Source organism: Sinocyclocheilus anshuiensis, unplaced genomic scaffold (genome assembly GCF_001515605.1).
Source record: "Sinocyclocheilus anshuiensis isolate Anshui unplaced genomic scaffold, SAMN03320099.WGS_v1.1 scaffold64, whole genome shotgun sequence".
NCBI classification, from domain to species: Eukaryota; Metazoa; Chordata; class Actinopteri; order Cypriniformes; family Cyprinidae; genus Sinocyclocheilus; species Sinocyclocheilus anshuiensis.
The window spans coordinates 537303-545101 of NW_015557063.1; the positions used below are offsets into that span (position 1 = coordinate 537303).

General features: G+C 36.5%; 1 protein-coding gene across 1 annotated transcript in view; it reads left to right on the forward strand.

Annotated features, from left to right (window-relative positions):
* Positions 1-7799, forward strand: part of LOC107676498 (phospholipid-transporting ATPase IA-like) — a 183185-nt gene that overhangs the window by 169771 nt on the left and 5615 nt on the right. The window lies entirely within an intron of this gene.

Genomic DNA, 7799 nt, shown 5'->3' on the forward strand with positions numbered 1-7799 from the left:
CGAAGTGATATGGAACTGTAATGCGGTCAAGAGAGCTGCCTGGAACTACGTTCGCCGTGCGTTTCCCTGAAAATAATTGCACACCTCAGAACGTTCGTCAACCAATCAGATTCAAGCATTCAACGGCCCCGTAGTATAATACAAGTTAATTTTATTTTTGCTATTTATTGATATACTGTCTGTACACCAATATGAGAATGCTCTGTTCGCATACTTTGTTGGCGTTGTCTAAATACTCTCAAATGCATCCAAGGTTTTTATCCCAGCATCTGGCGTTGTGTAACAGTAGCCTCTTCCTCTCATGTGTGTCGTTCACACCCGGCCTGAGTGGCCAATCGAGTGGGCTCTTTTGTCAGCTCTTTCCCTCTACATGTAGGGTAGTAGAGTAGATTAAACCCCAGAGGCTCAGGGTAACCCAAAGCCGAGGGGAACCATAGCCAACGGCACTACATCAGAGGAGAGGGGGACGCCTGAGAGAAAGCATACCTGAACACACTTCTGGGCCACTTCACACTGATCTCTGACTGCTGCCGCAGCTGCCTAAAGCACTGAGAAAGGGGAAAAAGGTTATGATGAAAAGAGTTAAAAGACATGCCACACCGTTAAATCTATTTAGTTAAATTGTTACTCTAACATATCACACTTACAGGAATGAATCGTTATTTTGACATTTTCATTAGGGATGCACCGATATGGAAATTTTGGCCGATACCGATAACTGATAACTCTTTATATTTGGAGGCCGATAGCCGATATATAGGCCGATAAATATAAACAACAGCTGTAACTGCAACGGGACGCATCAAAGCAAATGTGCTAATCATTTGTCCTTCATCGTGTCGCACCCCGTCCAGTGTAGACAGTATCGCTGATTATAATGACTTTTTATTTGCTTTCGAGTTTGGACGCTTCGCCTCCACAGAAAGCCATTCACAAATGTACAGGGAGCGATCCACAAATGAATGCCAGGCAAAGTTGTGTTTGTGACATAAAAAGATATTTGTGAAAATGGATTTTATTTGCAAATCTCATTTTATTTATTTGTGAATTTAATTCATGTTTGTGAAACATGTTTGTGAAGTTTTATTTGTGGAGCTCATCCTATTTATTTGTCAATATGTTTAATTTTTGTTAATCTCTTTACATTTATTTGTGGATCATAATCTATTTATTTGGAATTATGCAACAATTTTATCACCATATCCAAGGCACTTCAAAAGAACAGCATGGTAGGTATTCTTTTGATGTTGCTTGGAGTACCATGAAAATACCATGGCATACTGTATGAATATGTTAATCATTGGTATGATTTTGTGATGTCTCTTATGCTCACCAGGGCTTAATTTATTTGATCATAAACATGTAGTTGTAATTTATTCCTGTGATGGCAAAGCTGAATTGTCAGCAGTCATTACTCCAGTCTTCAGTGTCACATGATCCTTCAGTAATCATTCTGATATGCTGATTTAGCAGTGTTGAAAACAGTTGTGAAAACCGTTATTTTCATTTTTTATTTGTAGTGTCACACAAATGTGACACAGTGAACCTTGAGTTTGTAATGTTACAAGAGAATAAAACCACAGACCTTTGAGATGGTCTGAACTGCTCTAAAAACCTCTTAAATTAACCAAGACCGGAAAGTCACAGCGGATAAAACAAGCAATACAACAGCGTTGATGTAACAGTTAGCTGTAGCCGCATTGAAAGTGTTCTTGGGTGCATTCCTCTCCATTCTTCCATTGAATGCAGCAGACAGGTCTGTTTTATTCAAGTGCACCTGGTATCTGTGCGAGACAGACCATTCATCTTGTTCCACTCTCTTTGATTGTCAAGATTTCACCTTTAGAGCCTCACTCTCTCTATCAGCAGATAAAACTACAGCCTACTGCTGCTGTTGTAACACTGCATGCTGGAAACTGTGTGTGTGTGTTCATGTTTTTCTATACTGGTGGGGACTTAAACCTGAATACACACCAACTCATGGGGACTTGTGTCACTGTGGGGACCTAAATTGAGGTCCCCATGGGTACAGAAGCTTGTAAATCATACAGAATGAGATTTTTTTGAGATTGTAAAAATGCACAAAGTTTTCTGTGAGGGGGTAGGGTTGGTGTAGGGCGATAGAAAATACAGTTTGTACAGTATAAAAACCATTATGCCTATGGAGAGTCCCCACAAGGATAGTGAACCAGATGTGGGTGTGTGTGTGTGTGTGTGCGATCTGCTTGATTTAAAAAAAAATGTAACAGAACCTGTCAGGCAATTCCTGTCCAACATCTTTGGCAAATATTTTAGTTCATTATATTGTAATGTGTACAGTGTGGCTTAAAAGTCTGATGAAAAGCTACTGTTTTTATATTTACAGTATATAATATAATGCATAATTTGTCTAATTTAATTATTTTTATTCTAAATGTACATTTTCTTTTCAAATTATATTGTCAACTAACAATTTGAGTAAAAATTTTAATTGAAAAAAAAAATTAACATGATTTTCAGAATGTCTTAGTATTTAGTTTGTTCCTCTTGCTTTATTGGCAGCAGCACTTGAGTTGCATGAATTCCACAAGTTTGTGTAAAGCATGATGATCATGTTCTCCAGCATAAATTGGGATGATCCAAATGGCATCTTGTGCTCAATGGAAGCAAGAACATCTGACCATCTGTTCAAAGGAGTTCACATGATCAGTGCCACAGATTTGCTTATTTGATCAGTGACTTAGAAATGGAGCACAATCTAAAATATAATTTGTAATAAGTCCTTTAAGTTGTTATTTATTATCTGGCTTAAATTAGATATTGAATCCCAGATTTTCAATGTTGTCTCAGGCTTTTGGACCCCACTCTATAAAGAATGTGTGGGGTGTTTCTTCTCTATTTGTGGCACTTTGAGTACTAAAGGTACGTGTCTTACTAATCAGTGATGGAGATTTGACTTCTAACTCTGGAAATCAGTAAAACCTGAACAGCCTATGGTCCTCACAGTATAAGAGATGAGGATTGTTTTAAAGTAATATTTTCCATTACATTAGTGTGTATGTGATGTGCTGTGAACAAATTGTGTTATTGCTCCGAGTGACTAATTTTCTACACACTCAGACAGAGTGTATGCCAAAGTTCGCTTATTTGAGTTCTTTGTGTTTTCAGATAGTTTTTCCTAAATTTCCCTCAATCCATGGAGATGTTCCATGCTGAGAGTGGAACATGGGGTTGATGGGATATTACAGTATGTTTTTTTCCATACTGGACACTCAAAGGCCTTGTGAATATCTCCATCCCTCATGCCTCGAGATGACAGCAGCTGAGTATTGCTGTATTTGCAAGCCCTGTTGGAATTAGATGTCTCTCTTGCTTTTCTTCTCCCTCTATTTTTCTCTCTCTTTCAAAAACAACAGGCATTAGATGGGACTCCAGCTGTATTTCACCATCTCATCCGTTGAGATTTTGAATCTCAATGCTCTACACATTCAAACCACAAACTGACAAGAGGAACTTTTGAGCGTTTACAATTAAGATGTTTATATACACAAGTTGACATTAGAATTTTTGAGTGACTGACTTGGCTCATAATAAAAGCATATTTGAATTAATTTCAAGTGGAATATTTAGTTTTTGGGAGAAGAGGCAAAAACATTCTTTATTCTTCTTGCACATGACTTTGTATGTGTGTGAACATGGATAAAGTTGGCTTGGCTCAGCCGTTAGTATGTAGTCCCTAAAGCCAAAGGGGCAGGCAGAGGGTGAATAACCACGTCTGAATTGTTCTCATCTCATATTTACCATCACAATGGGTGGTATTAACATTCTTGGGCCAACATTATCACTGGCAGGCATGAGCAGCCAAACTCTGCTATTTCACAGCACTGCTGATTAGTGCACCCAGGCATTGTTAATCCATCCTGTCAATCACCAGGGGAAGTTACCACGTGGGATCGAATGATAAACACTCAGACTCAGTTTGCCTGATTAAAGCGCTAATAGAATCTGTCAACGTTTGCTTTCAGGTTTTGAAAGACCTGATTGAAGATTTTAAATGGTCCGTGTGTGCTTCTGACAGAGCAACATAGTAATTTTGATTAATTATGGTTTGTGCATGAAAGTTTGTGTTCATGTCAACTTATTGTGGTTTACAGTGTGTGCTTATATAGAGTTTGTTTTTGTCAGATTTCCATTTAGCATCAGCTTTTGTCCAAGTTGCATGTACAATGTGGTCAAATCCAATAGGGAAATGTGATCATCTTACCCCCTATTCAGTGGTAACTTTAGTTTAACTTTAGTGAAGAGCCCTTCAAACCGCACACATGCCAGCTCTGGAGAACACATTCAGTACTTTGATTGCTTATGACAAAGGATGGGATGCTTTGTGTATGTGTGCATATCTTTGCACAATTTCTTTTCTAAATATTTGCATAATTAATATTTTGCATGCATGTTGTTTTTAATGCTAAGAGAGGGGAGAAAAATCAGCTTCAGCTATTAACTGTGTTTGTAGACCATTGGTACACCATATAGGACCGTAAACAAATCCAAAGTCCTATCAATTTAAGCTGTTTTTTGGAACATTATGGCTGTTTACTAGCTTAACTATTTTGTTTTTTTTTCCATCAGGAAATTTGCGTGATGTGTATGTGTGTGGGTATTTGTTTGAGAATGTGTCCAGCAGACAGAGGGAGTCGATGACCTGTCTAAACAGTTGATGCGGACACCCTTGATTGCCAGCCGAGACGAGGCCATAGTGGTTTATTATTCTGCCATAAAAATACACCTATGGCCTGCATGCTCCCAAAAGCCAGCTAGATTTAGTTTTTTTACCAGAACTATCCATAGAAATGATGTTAGAAAAAATATACTGTATGAAACTTTGTAAGTTCTCTATCATTTTAATTCGTAGCATAGTATTCCCATTTATTGATTTTTAAGAGTATTTATAACATACAACTTAAAACATTCATAAAGTTTGACGTTGTACATTCATAGTTATTGACTCCAATTTAACATTCCCACCACTGGTTTTATTCGTACTTAATGTTTTTGAGCCCCTGTGGTCCTGTCTGATTGTTCAATACATTGGCCCCCAATGAAAATTATTTAACTGCCATTATCAAAGAGAAAATTACGTTACCTCTGGGACTGTCGAATTTCAGCACTACATGAATATCTTTTCACCCATGCACAATTTTCTCTAATTTCTCTTGGCAACACACAACACTTGTTTCATTCAGGGTCAAAGATGACATTAGTAGGGTGGAGGAAGCCATTCAGATTTCCAGTCATTTGGGATTTCCTGCCTCCCTGTTGTTTTGTTAGACATCAAAGTCTATTTTCCTGTAATGGTGAGTAGATTAGCTCATTTGTGAGCACCTGAAAGCTGTGGTAGATTGCTCCAGGCAGGTGTGCCTCTCGGCTTTGTGCTGGGGCCTTTACTGGTTTAGATTACAGGACATAGATTTGTCTCGGAGTGCCGAGTTTAGACAAGTGGTGCAAGCATGTATGTTGAATGGAATTGCAAGGGGGCGGATCAGCGCACTTTGACATTTAATGACAGGTATTTTCAACGCAGCTGAGCCAAAACAAACAGGATAAGCAAAGACGACTGCATCTCACACCTCACTAGCCCATGCCAGAATATCCCTGTCTTGTGAATCAGACCCTGTGGAACAACAGAGCACCCTTTCTTTTACTCTGTTTCTCTCTCCTTTTCTCTTTCTGTCTCTCCAATTTCCTTCCTTCCTCAAAGATTTTCGCACTCTTCACTTTGGATGTGCCTGTTATGATTAAGATGTTTTACATTGAAAAGACATATTCTCCTCAAACTATTATAATTAACTGAGAAATTGATGTCTTTGAAGACCTTTATCATTACCCCACTGATTGTCTTGGTATCACCCAGTTCAAGACCGATTAATCTGTTCACTGCTTGTTTATTTAATTAATGAGTGTATTTTGGCAGATGGATGTTCTGAAACTGGCTTTGCTTTGGCTCTCATTTAGGAATCATCTGTTTTGGTTGTGGACATTTTTGAGATAACGAGTTTATTCTGTTCCAATTTGGAATTTTCAGGAAATGTATCCTACAGTTATGAACTGATTCATTAAAGTAATGAAGAGTTATGTGTCTGAGTTTTGCACTTGGTACCATGCAGTGCTTTCTAAGAGTGATTGGTGGTAACATCCAGTAATCTTGACTGATAACAGATAGTGCTGTTTATGCATATCTGAGTTCATCCATTTTAAAATATGACCCAAATAATGGCCCTCACAGCTTTTTCTTAATCTCATCCCAGGTTAAAATAGTTTGGCAGAAACATTAGGCACTTTTAACTATTTGGGTTGGTGTCTTTGGGGTGATTGCAGTGGTTAGTATTCCTTTACTTTCCATATGCATTTCTTATTCACAAACACGTAGGGGAGAGTATGTGGTTTATTTTAATTTAATTTAATTAATTTTTTTCTAAAATGCCTAATTATATTTCAGGATTTCTTCTGTCAACTTACATGTGAAAGTAAGCTCTGTAACATAGGGCCGTGTTTGATATGATTAGATATTAAATAGCATTTGAACTATTATATAAATAATATAAATATTATTTGAAAAGTGGTCTAGTGATGTTAGAGGTTAACTGTAATGTGAATTAATGGTTACTATATTGCAAATACAAAAATTAACTAAGAAAAAAGCATCTGGTACACTTTACCTCACTGTTATATGCTTAAATGTGAAATGCTTAATTTAATAATTCTGTTATTATTTTATGTTATGTTATTACAATTTAAAACAACTGTTTTCTATTAAAATATATATTTTAAAACTTAATTTATTCCTGTGATGGCAAAGCTGAATTTTCAGCAGCAATTACTCCCATTCTTCAGTGTCACATGATCCTTCAGTAATCATTCTAATATGCTGATTTGCTGCTCAAGTAACATTTCTGATCATATTGAAAACAGTTGCTTAATATTTTTGTTGAAACATGTTTTTTTTCAGGATTATTTGATTAATAGAAAGTTCAAAAGAACAGCATTTACTTGAAATAAAAAAAATCAAAATCAAAAGTCACTTTTGACCAATTTAATGACTACTTGCTTTGCCAAATTTTGTGTGTGTGTGTTTCTGACAGGCACAGACAGCTGTGTAATGATAGACCCTTTTTTTAAATATGGTGACATCTTACCCCACTGTCTCCTTTGTATCATATGAAGAAGGCATTCTGATAGGTTAGGGTCATCATTTGGGATCAAGGTTTTAGAGAGGTGATCTGGGAAGTACCATTAGCAGTTAACAGTTGGGATCCGTACTCTAGCACAGCGTTTCCCAACCTTTTTTTAGTCGTGGCACCCTTTGGAAATTTTAACAAACTTGTGGCACCCTACAAAATTAATTTTGTCACAATATTTGAATTTCTAACTTCGATATGATCATTTGAAAAGTATAGATATTCGGTACAACAGGGAAGAACTACAGAATATAATGTCATACAGATATTTTTAATATTATTACAAAATTTTGTCCATCAATGGTGGCAATCAGTAGGCTAATATCTATTGAAGAGACCAATTTATATGACAGATTTTAATGTAGGCTTTTATACTTATGTAAACATTATTTAATTACCATTATAACTAGCTATCTCACAAATTTTTGCTCACTCAGTGTTTTTTTAATTTTACAGTGGGGTAATTTTGGTGCAGTAGCACGAGATTCAATTCAAACTTTGAATTGAATAAAAAATGACAAGTAAGCAGTCAGTAATAAAATAAGAACAAATAAAGAAATGAATAATGATAGCACAAATAAAAAA